The sequence below is a fragment of the Chiloscyllium plagiosum genome, unplaced genomic scaffold (assembly GCF_004010195.1).
Source record: "Chiloscyllium plagiosum isolate BGI_BamShark_2017 unplaced genomic scaffold, ASM401019v2 scaf_7134, whole genome shotgun sequence".
In the NCBI taxonomy this organism is placed as follows: Eukaryota; Metazoa; Chordata; class Chondrichthyes; order Orectolobiformes; family Hemiscylliidae; genus Chiloscyllium; species Chiloscyllium plagiosum.
The window spans coordinates 15,363-28,790 of NW_025213599.1; the positions used below are offsets into that span (position 1 = coordinate 15,363).

General features: G+C 47.5%; 1 protein-coding gene across 1 annotated transcript in view; it reads left to right on the plus strand.

Annotated features, from left to right (window-relative positions):
* The first annotated feature begins 4,178 nt into the window (after window positions 1-4,178).
* Window positions 4,179-13,428, plus strand: part of LOC122547670 (actin-3-like) — a 10,562-nt gene continuing 1,312 nt past the window's right edge. Inside the window, exon 1 of the mRNA XM_043686265.1 lies at window positions 4,179-4,257. The gene's annotated coding sequence lies outside the window, so the exon portion shown is untranslated. The remainder of the gene's footprint in view (window positions 4,258-13,428) is intronic.

Below are 13,428 nucleotides of genomic sequence, written 5' to 3' on the forward strand. Positions count from 1 at the left end.
CCCTATCCATGCCCCTCGTGATTTTATAAACCTCTATAAGGTCACCCCTCAGCCTCCGACACTCCAGGGAAAACAGCCCCTGCCTGTCAGCCTCTCTCTATAGCTCAAATCCTCCAACCATGGCAACATCCTTGTAAATCTTTTCTGAATCCTTTCAAGTTTCACAACATCTTCCCGATAGGAAGGAGCACCAGAATGGCACGCAGTAGTCCAACAGTGGCCTAACCAATGTCCTGTACAGCCACAACATGACCTCCCAACTCCTGTACTCAATACCAATAAAGGAAAGCATACCAAACGCCTTCTTCACTATCCTATCTACCTGCGACTGCACTTTCAAGGAGCTATGAACCTGCACTCCAAGGTCTTATTCCTGGGTATCTCTATTATTCTACATATAATCCACCCTGACCCCCCTCAATTAGATTCCACTGAAACTCACTCCCGGGTATCTGTTATTCTATATATAAACCATCCCAAAGTCTTCACTGAGAAGCCAGTTTGTAGCTCATTCCTGAGTGCCTGTTATGCTATATATATAAACCATCTCAAACCCTCTGATTACATTCCAGGCTGTAACTCACTGTTGGTTGTTTGTTATTCTATTTATAAACTGCCTAGAGACACTTATATAGACATAGAGTCATACGCCATGGAAATAGGCCCTTCAGTCCAACTCGTCCGTGCTGACTAACTTTTGCAAACTAAACCATTCCCCAGTTGGTGACCTGTGGTCCCTATCCTTCTAAACCTTCCCTATTCACGTATCAATCCAAAAGCCTTTTTAATAATCATAGAGGTTCGGAGCACTTCCATTCCATGCACACACCTCCCTCTGTGTGAAAACGTTGCCCCTCGGGTCCCTTTGTAAACCTTCCTCCACTCACTTTAAAAATGCGCCCCCTGGTTTTGAACTCTCCAACCCTCGGGAAAAGACCTTTGCTAGTCACCTCATGATTTTATCAACCCCTCAACCTTCCAGTCTCCAACGAGAAGAAAACAAATCCCAGCCTCTCCTTATAACTCAAACCCTCTGGCCCTGCCAACATCCTGGTAAACTTCCTGTCGGAACCGTCTCCGAGTTAATTGCACCCCTCCCCTAGCGGAGCGAGCGGAACCGTGCACAGTACCCCAAAAGAGACCGCACCAATGTGCTGTACAACCCCAGCATGGTGTCCCAAGTCCTGCACTCAAGGGGCTGAGCGACAAACGTGCCAAAAGCCTTCTTCACCAATCCTGTCTCCGCACAACACCATTTGTGTACCCGAAACCCTAGGTCTCTCTACCCGATAACATTCCCTACCCTTAACTGTGTAAGTCTGGATTGGCTTACACCTCGCTTTCACCAAAATCAAATTCCATCCGCCACTCCTTGGCCCATTGACCCAACTGACCGATATCCTGTTGTACTCTAGGACAACTTTCCTCGTTGTCCCCCACTATACCACCAATTTTGGGGTCATCCCCAAACTTGCTAAAGCACCCCGTTTACATAGATGACGAAAAGCAGTGGACCCAGCACCAATCCGTGTGGAACACCACTGGTCACAGGCCTCCAGTCTGAAAAACAACCACCAATCTCTGTCTCCTAGTGTCAAGCCAATTTTGTATCCATTTGGCCCTAGATCCCACGAGCTCTCACCTTACCACCATGTGGAACCTCATCGAAGGCTTTGCTAAAGTCCACGTAGACCATGTCTACCCAGCTCTGCCTTCATCTATCCTCTGGGTCACGTCCTCAAAAAAGCTCAAGTCGAGGCTGTGAGACTCAATCTCCCTCGCAGAAAACCATGCTGACTATCCCGAATCATTTCTTGCCTGTCCAAGTGCAGACGAATCCTTTATTTCGGAAACACTTTCAACAGCTTCATCAGGATCTACCGTTCCCTGGATTCTCCTTTCTTAAATAAAGACACAACATTAGCCACCCTCCAGCCTTCTGACTCCTCACCTGTGGCTTTAGATCATACAAATATCTCTGCCCATGACCCGTAATTTCATCCCCAGCTTCCCACAGTACCCTGAGTTGCACTCGATCATGTCCCAGGAAGTTATCCACAGTTTTGTGTTTTCAGACATCCAGCACTTCCTTTTCTGTAAGGTGGACTTGACTAGACTCCAGTCTGTAAGTCACTCCCGAGTATCTGTGATGCTATACATAAGCCTCCCTGCATTCCTCAACTAGAAGCCAGTCTGGGACGCTATCCCGTGTATCTGTTAGTCCATACATAAACTAAGCTGAACCCCTCAATTAGATTCCAGTCTGTAACTTATTCTCAGGTATCTGTTATTCTGTATATAAACCACCCCAAACCTCTCAATTAGATTCCAGTCTGTAACTCCCTCCCAGGTATCTGTTATTCTGTATATAAACCACCCCGAACCCCTCGATTAGATTCCAGTCTGTAACTCCCTCTCGGGGTATCTGTTTTCTGTATATAAACCACCCCGAACCCCTCGATTAGATTCCAGTCTGTAACTCCCTCCCGGGGTATCTGTTATTCTGTATATAAACCCCCCCGAACCCCTCGATTAGATTCCAGTCTGTAACTCCCTCTCGGGGTATCTGTTATTCTGTATATAAACCACCCCAAGGCCCTCGATTAGATTCCAGTCTGTAACTCCCTCCCGGGTATCTGTTATTCTGTGTATAAACCACCCCGAGCCCCTCGATTAGATTCCACTCTGTAACTCCCTCCCCGGGGAGCTGTTATTCTGTATATAAACCACCCCGAGCCCCTCGATTAGATTCCACTCTGTAACTCCCTCCTGGGTATCTGTTATTCTGTATATAAACCACTCCGAGCCCCTCGATTAGATTCCAGTCTGTAACTCCCTCCTGGGTATCTGTTATTCTGTATATAAACCATCCCGAACTCCTCGGTTAGATTCCAGTCTGTAACTCCCTCCCTGGGGTATCTGTTATTCTGTATAGAAATCCCACCCCGAACCCCTCGGTTAGATTCCACTCTGTAACTCCCTCCTGGGTATCTGTTTGTCTAATGTCCTGGAATGCGACACCTGGTATTTATTTCCTGATCGGATGTCGGGATTAGTTTTAAGATGTCCTGGCTGAGCTCACTTTCTGGTGCATTTTGGGTTAAGAATGTGGTTAGAACAAGGAGCCCTCCAATGGGGAGATGACTAGGGGGTGTGCCAGTGCACTGAGAGCTTGCTAGGGTTAGGTGGGGGGGGGGGGGGGGCGGTTTCGGGCCTGACCCTGTGGATATTTGACAGGGTGAAGGGGTTAATGGCAGGCCAGGCTGGATTATAAATGGTGCTCCTTTCTTTATGGTTGGGAGGGTGGAGGTGGGGGATGGTGCTCCTGGGAATGTCTACAAAGCTGACAGTAATGTTTAGTCAGGGTGACAGCCCCTCAGAGCGACAGGCTAGTGATGGATTGCCCAGCCTCACCACACAATGGAGTGCAGGCTCCTCCAGGCCTCAAAGCCCGTCAGTAGGCCCGGTTTCTCTGCACAAAGAGAACAACCGCCGACAATTCATCCTGGAGGGAGCATCGGATTCCCTGTCTGTCGCCCGTCTCACTTTCTGCTCTGGTCTCCACTCAGTGTGATCCGAGTCACTCGCAGTTTACCTCCTTATGACACGAAGATTACAGGAGTAGCAGATAGCGGAGGGGGCTGTCGGAGAATACAGAAGGTAGATAGGTTGGACGGGGTATTGAGTATAAGAGTTGGCAGGTCATGTTACAGTTGTATCGGACTTTGGTTTGGCCGCATTTCGGAATACCGCGTACAGTTCTGGTCACCCCGTTACCAAAAGGATGTGGATGCTTTGGAGAGGGTGCGGAGGAGGTTCACCAGGGTGTTGGCTGGTACGGAGGAAACTCGCTATGAATAGATCAGGATATCTTCCATTAGAAAGACAGAGGTTGAGGAGGGGGGGAAACCTGATTGAGGTCTACAAAATCCTGAGGGGGGGATAGACAAGAGGCTTTTCCCCAGAGTGGAAGACTCAAATACTGGGGGTGGCGAGTTCAAGGTGAGAGGGGAAACGTTTCAGGGAGATACACGTGGGACGGTCTTCATGCAGAGGGTGGTGGCTACCTGGAATGTAGCTGGTAGAGACGGCCATGATCACGTCATTTCAGATGAGTCAAGACAGAGGGATACAGAAAATAGGTGTCAGGTTTAGACCAAAGATCTGGATCGGTGCAGGCTTGGAGGCCCTGTTCCTGTTCTGGATTATTCTTCGTTCTTTGCTCCCCTCCCAGGCTAACGTGATCTGAATTGCAAGGTACATCTTAAACAAGGGCGGGTGGGACTTGTACAGTTAACGGGAGGGCCCTGTGGGGAGCGTTGTCGAATAGAGAGACCTCGGGGGGGGAGTGCAGCTCTTTGAAAGTTTGAGTCCATCGTAGACAGGGGGAGTTAAGGAGGCTCAGTCGAGCAGCCTTGCCTTCGGTGCTCAGACCGTCGAGTACAGGAGTTGGGACGTCAGGGTTGAGGTTATCCAGGGAGGCCTTTTCGACTGTGTCCAGTTCTGGTCAGGGTGTGATGAAAGTGGGGGGGGGGGTTGAGATATAAGGAAAGGCTGAGACATTCTCACTAGAACATAGCGGGCTGAGGATTTTATCAAAAGTGAAACGAGTGCAGAAAAAAGAATGAACCAGGATGTTACCAGGACTGGAAGGTTTGCGTTAAAAGGTTAGATAATTTTTCCCTGGAGACTGAGGGGTGACCTTATGTCTGCCTCTCATGATTTTATGGATCTCTATAAGGTAGATAGGTAATAACATTCCCCTAGTGTAGGGGTGTCTAAAATTAGAGGGCATGGGTTTGAGGTGACAGGGGAGAGATACAAGGGGGAGGGCAATTTTTTCAAACAGAGGGTGGTGAGTGTCAAGAGCAGGCTTCCAGATGTAGAGCTGAGTACAATTTTTTGTCATTTAAGAAACACTTAGACAGGTACATGGTTGGGATGGGTATGGAGGGATATGGACCGAATGGGGCCAGTTTTATTGTGAACACAGGGCATTAGGGACAAGTCAGGCCGAAGGGCCTGTTTCCAGGCTGTAGACCTCTCTGACTCCCGCGTGGGAATTTGTCAGAGGCCTTACTGAAATCCATATAGACTACAACAACAGCACCACCCTCACCCACGCACCCAGTCACCTCCTCGAAAACCTCATCTGGGTTTGTTCGGCAAAGCCTCACACTTTCCCAGCCTCTCCCAGGCGATTCCTGGTCCTTCAGAGATTTCCAGTTGGACTCAAACGACAAAGACATTATGGGTCAGACATAGGAGCAGAAATTAGGCCGTTCAGCCCATCGAGTCTGCTTCCTCATTCAATCACAGCTGATAGGTTTCTCAACCCCACTCTCCCACTCCCTCCCGGTAACCCTTGACCCCCCTTTACGATGAAGAACCTCTCTATCTCAGTCTTAAACAGACTCAGTGAGCTGGGCCTCCCCAGCCTTCAGTGGGAATGAATCCCACAGATTCACCTCTCTCTGGCTGAACAGGTTTCCCCTTATCTCTGTTCTAAGAGCTCTTCCCTTTACTCTGAGGCTGTGCCATTGGGTCCCTGTCTCTCCGACCAAATGGAAACATCTTCCCAACATCCACTCTGTCCAGGCCTGTCAGTATTCTGTAAGTTTCTATTAGATCCCCCCACCTCATCCTTCTGAGCTCCATTGAGTATAGACCCAGAGTCCTCACCCATTCCTCAGCTTTTCATTGCTGGGATCGTTCTCGTGAACCCCCTCTCAACACGTTCCGGGGCCAGTACATCCTTCCTGAGATATGGGACCCAAAACTGGGTACAATATCCCAAATGTGGTCTGACCCCAGCTTTATAGAGCCTCAGAAATACATCCCTGTGAACTGACAGGCATTAAATGCTGAAAACAAGAGTGAATCATTATCTTTTACGTACTGTGTACTGTACATGTGCAGGAGCTGATACTGATACACACACACTCACACACACCCTCACACACCACACACACTCCACACACACACCCCCCACACCCCACACCGCACCCAGTCACCTCCTCGAAAACCTCATCTGGGTTTGTTCGGCAAAGCCTCACACTTTCCCAGCCTCTCCCAGGCGATTCCTGGTCCTTCAGAGATTTCCAGTTGGACTCAAACGACCAAGACATTATGGGTCAGACATAGGAGCTGAGATTAGGCCGTTCAGCCCATCAAGTCTGCTTCCTCATTCAATCACAGCTGATAGGTTTCTCAACCCCACTCTCCCACTCCCTCCCGGTAACCCTTGACCCCCCTTTACGATGAAGAACCTCTCTATCTCAGTCTTAAACAGACTCAGTGAGCTGGGCCTCCCCAGCCTTCAGTGGGAATGAATCCCACAGATTCACCTCTCTCTGGCTGAACAGGTTTCCCCTTATCTCTGTTCTAAGAGCTCTTCCCTTTACTCTGAGGCTGTACCATTGAGTCCCAGTCTCTCCGACCAAATGGAAACATCTTCCCAACATCCACTCTGTCCAGGCCTGTCAGTATTCTGTAAGTTTCTATTAGATCCCCCACCCCCTCATCCTTCTGAGCTCCATTGAGTATAGACCCAGAGTCCTCACCCATTCCTCAGCTTTTCATTGCTCTATTAGATCCCCCACCCCCTCATCCTTCTGAACTCCATTGAGTATAGACCCAGAGTCCTCACCCTTTCCTCAGCTTTTCATTGCTGGGACCGTTCTCGTGAACCCCCTCTGAACACGTTCCGGGGCCAGTACATCCTTGCTGAGATATGGGACCCAAAACTGGGTACAATTCTCCCAAATGTGGTCTGACCCCAGCTTTATGGAGCCTCAGAAATACATCCCTGCTTTTATAATCAAGTCCTCTCAAAACAAATGCCATTGTTACATTTGCTTTCCCAACTACTGACCCAACCTGCAGGTTTAGCTTGAGAGACTCCTGGACGAGAACTTCCAAGTCTCTCTGCCCTTCACATTTCTGAATTTTCTCCCCATTTAGAAAATAGTCCATGCCTCTCTGCCTCTATTCCTCCGACCAAAGTGCTTGACCTCATACTTCCCCACATTGTCGTCTATCTGCCACTTCTTTGCCCACTCTCCGAACCTTCTGCAGCCTCCCCACCTCCTCAATACGACCCATCCCTCAACCCATCTTTGTTATCGTCTGCAACAGCGTCATATTTTCCAATTACGCACTAGAGGAGTCAAAGGTGAACTCACCAACATCAGAGAATTTACAGCCCCCTCCATTTTGAGGGACACCTTCCCATCCCTCAACCCCCTTGTCTGCATTGGACCCCCCCCGCTTCGCCCCACCCCACCCCACCCACAGTAAATCCTATTGTCCACTCTTAACACCATTTCACATCTCGATCAGTCCATGAGCACCATGGGCAGTCCCTCTGTTATTGGCGCAGGGCACCCTCACGATCAGCGTCCTCGCCAGCTCCATCGACGGCAGAAAGCCAGTCACTTTCCCAATCCCCTCCCAGCTCCGAGGAAGAGTCACGTCAGACATGGAATGTGTCTCTCTGCTGGAGCTTTTACCACAGCCAGTGGTGGGGGATTGACGCACGGCCAAATATCTCCCAACTGCTCGGGATGCAGTCCAAATTTGAGCCATGCAGGATTCGACAGGAAGAGATCCCGCCTGTTAATACCACAACTCCCCGCGACACCATCGAGAACGGGGACAAAACCGAGCCCTGCAGATTCGCATGTTCATATTCTACACTTGAACCCAGCTCTCCACCTACTTGATGGTGTGCAGGCTACTGAGGGCAGGCAGACACTTCTGAAAGATGAAAATGTACCGCTGGTCAATCATCCAGCCTGAAACAGAGAGAACGGATGTGTTATTCCAGCCAGATACACATTAACCAAAAATAATCCTAGATCAACAGAGAATCCTACTGAGGGCGAGTGTACTTCAGATATACACAGCCGCCTCTTTCAAATAGGTCAGTGTCAACCCAAACTAATCCCACTGACACTCCATCCACCCAGTCATTAACCCAAACTAATCCCACTGTCACTCCATCCACCCAGTCATTAACGCAAACTAATCCCACGATCACTCCATTCCCCAGTCTGACATTAACCCAAACTAATCCCAATGTCACTCCATCCACCCAGTCATTAACACAAACTAATCCCACTGTCACTCCATTCCTCCATTCCCCAGTCATTAACGCAAACTAATCCCACTGTCAATCCATTCCCCAGTCATTAACGCAAACTAATCCCACTGTCAATCCATTCCCCAGTCATTAACGCAAACTAATCCCACTGTCAATCCATTCCCCAGTCATTAACGCAAACTAATCCCACTGTCAATCCATTCCCCAGTCATTAACGCAAACTAATCCCACTGTCAATCCATTCCCCAGTCATTAACGCAAACTAATCCCACTGTCAATCCATTCCCCAGTCATTAACGCAAACTAATCCCACTGTCAATCCATTCCCCAGTCATTAACGCAAACTAATCCCACTGTCAATCCATTCCCCAGTCATTAACGCAAACTAATCCCACTGTCAATCCATTCCCCAGTCATTAACGCAAACTAATCCCACTGTCAATCCATTCCCCAGTCATTAACGCAAACTAATCCCACTGTCAATCCATTCCCCAGTCATTAACGCAAACTAATCCCACTGTCAATCCATTCCCCAGTCATTAACGCAAACTAATCCCACTGTCAATCCATTCCCCAGTCATTAACGCAAACTAATCCCACTGTCAATCCATTCCCCAGTCATTAACGCAAACTAATCCCACTGTCAATCCATTCCCCAGTCATTAACGCAAACTAATCCCACTGTCAATCCATTCCCCAGTCATTAACGCAAACTAATCCCACTGTCAATCCATTCCCCAGTCATTAACGCAAACTAATCCCACTGTCAATCCATTCCCCAGTCATTAACGCAAACTAATCCCACTGTCAATCCATTCCCCAGTCATTAACGCAAACTAATCCCACTGTCAATCCATTCCCCAGTCATTAACGCAAACTAATCCCACTGTCAATCCATTCCCCAGTCATTAACGCAAACTAATCCCACTGTCAATCCATTCCCCAGTCATTAACGCAAACTAATCCCACTGTCAATCCATTCCCCAGTCATTAACGCAAACTAATCCCACTGTCAATCCATTCCCCAGTCATTAACGCAAACTAATCCCACTGTCAATCCATTCCCCAGTCATTAACGCAAACTAATCCCACTGTCAATCCATTCCCCAGTCATTAACGCAAACTAATCCCACTGTCAATCCATTCCCCAGTCATTAACGCAAACTAATCCCACTGTCAATCCATTCCCCAGTCATTAACGCAAACTAATCCCACTGTCAATCCATTCCCCAGTCATTAACGCAAACTAATCCCACTGTCAATCCATTCCCCAGTCATTAACGCAAACTAATCCCACTGTCAATCCATTCCCCAGTCATTAACGCAAACTAATCCCACTGTCAATCCATTCCCCAGTCATTAACGCAAACTAATCCCACTGTCAATCCATTCCCCAGTCATTAACGCAAACTAATCCCACTGTCAATCCATTCCCCAGTCATTAACGCAAACTAATCCCACTGTCAATCCATTCCCCAGTCATTAACGCAAACTAATCCCACTGTCAATCCATTCCCCAGTCATTAACGCAAACTAATCCCACTGTCAATCCATTCCCCAGTCATTAACGCAAACTAATCCCACTGTCAATCCATTCCCCAGTCATTAACGCAAACTAATCCCACTGTCAATCCATTCCCCAGTCATTAACGCAAACTAATCCCACTGTCAATCCATTCCCCAGTCATTAACGCAAACTAATCCCACTGTCAATCCATTCCCCAGTCATTAACGCAAACTAATCCCACTGTCAATCCATTCCCCAGTCATTAACGCAAACTAATCCCACTGTCAATCCATTCCCCAGTCATTAACGCAAACTAATCCCACTGTCAATCCATTCCCCAGTCATTAACGCAAACTAATCCCACTGTCAATCCATTCCCCAGTCATTAACGCAAACTAATCCCACTGTCAATCCATTCCCCAGTCATTAACGCAAACTAATCCCACTGTCAATCCATTCCCCAGTCATTAACGCAAACTAATCCCACTGTCAATCCATTCCCCAGTCATTAACGCAAACTAATCCCACTGTCAATCCATTCCCCAGTCATTAACGCAAACTAATCCCACTGTCAATCCATTCCCCAGTCATTAACGCAAACTAATCCCACTGTCAATCCATTCCCCAGTCATTAACGCAAACTAATCCCACTGTCAATCCATTCCCCAGTCATTAACGCAAACTAATCCCACTGTCAATCCATTCCCCAGTCATTAACGCAAACTAATCCCACTGTCAATCCATTCCCCAGTCATTAACGCAAACTAATCCCACTGTCAATCCATTCCCCAGTCATTAACGCAAACTAATCCCACTGTCAATCCATTCCCCAGTCATTAACGCAAACTAATCCCACTGTCACTCTATTCCACAGTCATTCACAGAAACTAATCCCACTGTAACTCCATTCCCCAGTCATTAACACAAACTAATCCCACTGTCACTCCATTCCCCAGAATTAACCCAAACTAATCCCAATGATACTCCTTTCCCCATTCTGTTATTAACCCAAACTAATCCAACTGTCACTCCCTCCCCTAGTCATTAACCCAAACTAATCCCACTGGCACTCCCTCGCCCAGTTATTAACGCAAACTAATCCCATTCCACAGTCATTAACAGAAATTAATCCCACTGTCACTCCATTCCCCAGTCGGTCATTAACACAAACTAATCCCACTGGCGTTACATTCCCCCAGTCATTAACCCAAACTAATCCCACTGTCACTCCTTCCTCCAGTCATTAACCCAAACTAATCCCACTGTCATTCCATCCCCCAGTCATGACCCAAACTAATCCCACTGTCACTCCATTCCCCAGTCTGACATTAACCCAAACTAATCCCACTGTCACTCCATTCCCCAGAATTAACCCAAACTAATCCCAATGATACTCCTTACCCCATTCTGTTATTAACCCAAACTAATCCCACTGTCAATCCCTCCCCTAGTCATTAACCCAAACTAATCCCACTGGCACTCCCTCGCCCAGTCATTAACCCAAACTAATCCCAGTGTCAATCCATCCCCCAGTCATTAACACAAACTAATCCCACTGTCACTCCATTCCCCAGTCTGTCTTGAACCAAAACTAATCCCACTGTCACTCCTTCCTCCAGTCATTAACGCAAACTAATCCCACTGTCACTCCATTCCCCAATATGAACCAAAACTAATCCCACTGTCACTCCATTCCCCAGTCAGATATTAACCCAAACTAATCCCATTGTCACTCCATTGCCCAGTCTGTCATTAACCCAAACGAATCCCACTGTCATTCCATTCCCCAATCATTGACCCAACCTAATCCCACTGTTACTCCATCCCCCAGTCATTAACACAAACTAATCCCACTGTCACTCCATTCTCCAGTCTGACATTAACCCAAACTAATCCCACTGTCACTCCATCCCCCAGTGATTAACCCAAACTAATCCCACTGTCACTCCATGCCCCAGTCAATAAACCAAACTAATCCCAATGTTACTCCATCCCCCAGTTATTAACCCAAACAAATCCCTCTGTCACTCCATTCACCCGACTGTCATTAACCCAAACTAATCCCACTGACATCCCATTCCCCAAAACTAATCCCTCTGTCTTTCCATTCCCCAGTCATTGACCCAAACTAATCCCACTGTCACTCCATTCCCCAGAATTAACCCAAACTAATCCCAATGATACTCCTTACCCCATTCTGTTATTAACCCAAACTAATCCCACTGGCACTCCCTCCCCTAGACATTAACCCAAACTAATCCCACTGGCACTCCCTCGCCCAGTCTTTAACCCAAACTAATCCCAGTGTCAATCCATCCCCCAGTCATTAACACAAACTAATCCCACTGTCATTCCATTCCCAAGTCATTAACCCACAATATTCCCACTGTCACTCCATTCTCCAGTCTGTCATTAACACAAACTAATCCCACTGGCACTACATTCCCCCGTCTGTCATTAACCCAAACTAATCCCACTGTCACTCCATTCCCCAGTCATTACCCAAACTAATCCCACTGTCCCTCCATCCCCAGTCATTAACCCAAACTAATCCCAATGTCACTCCATTCCCCAGTCGTTGACCCAAACTAATCCCATTGTCAGTCCATTCCCCAGTCATTAACCCAAACTAATCCCACAAACACACCATTCCCCAGTCATTAACACAAATAATCCCACTGTCATTCCATTCCCCAGTCATTAACCCGAACTAATCCCACTGTCACTCCATTCCTCAGTCATTAACCAAAACTAATCCCACTGTCACTCCATCCCCCAGTCATTAACCCAAAGTAATCCCACTGTCTATCCATTCCCCAGTCTGTCATTAACCCAAACTCATCCCACTGTCACACCATTCCCCAGTCATTACCCAAACTAATCCCACTGTCCCTCCATCACCAGTCATTAACCCAAACTAATCCCACTGTCAGTCCATCCCCCATTCATTCACCCAAACTAATCCCACTGACACTCCATTCCCCAGTCTGACATTAACCCAAACTAATCCCACTGTCACTCCATCCCCAGTCATTAACCCAAACTAATCCCACTGTCACTCCATTCCCCAGAATTAACTCAGACTAATGCCAAAGGTACTCCTTTCCCCAGTCTGTCATTAACCCAAACTAATCCCACTGTCACTCCATTCCCCAGTCATTAACCCAAACTAATTCCCACTGACACTCCATTCCCCAGTCATAAACACAAACTAATCCCACTGTCATTCCATTCCCCAGTCATTAATCCGAACTAATCCCACGGTCAGTCCATCCCCCAGTCATTAACCCAAATTAATCCCACTGTCACTCCATTCCCCAGTCATTCACCCAAACTAATCCCACTGTCAGTCCATCTCCCAGTCACTGACCCAAACTAATCCCACTGTCACTCCATTCCTCAGTCTGACATTAACCCAAACTAATCCCACTGTCACTCCATTCCCCAGTCATTAATCCAAACTAATCCCACTGTCACTCCATTCCTCAGTCTGTCATTAACCCAAACTAATCCCGCGGTCACTCCATTCCCCAGAATTAACCCAAACTAATCCCAATGATACTCCTTTCCCCATTCTGTTATTAACCCAAACTAATCCCACTGGCACTCACTCGCCCAGTCATTAACACAAACTAATCCCAGTGCCAATCCATTCCCCAAAAATTAACACAAACTAATCCCAATGTCACTCAATCCCCTAGTCATTAACCCAAACTAGTCCCACTGTCACTCCATTCCCCAGTCATTAACCCAAACTAATCCCACTGTCACTCCATTCCCCAGTCATTAACCCAAACTAATCCCACTGTCACTCCAT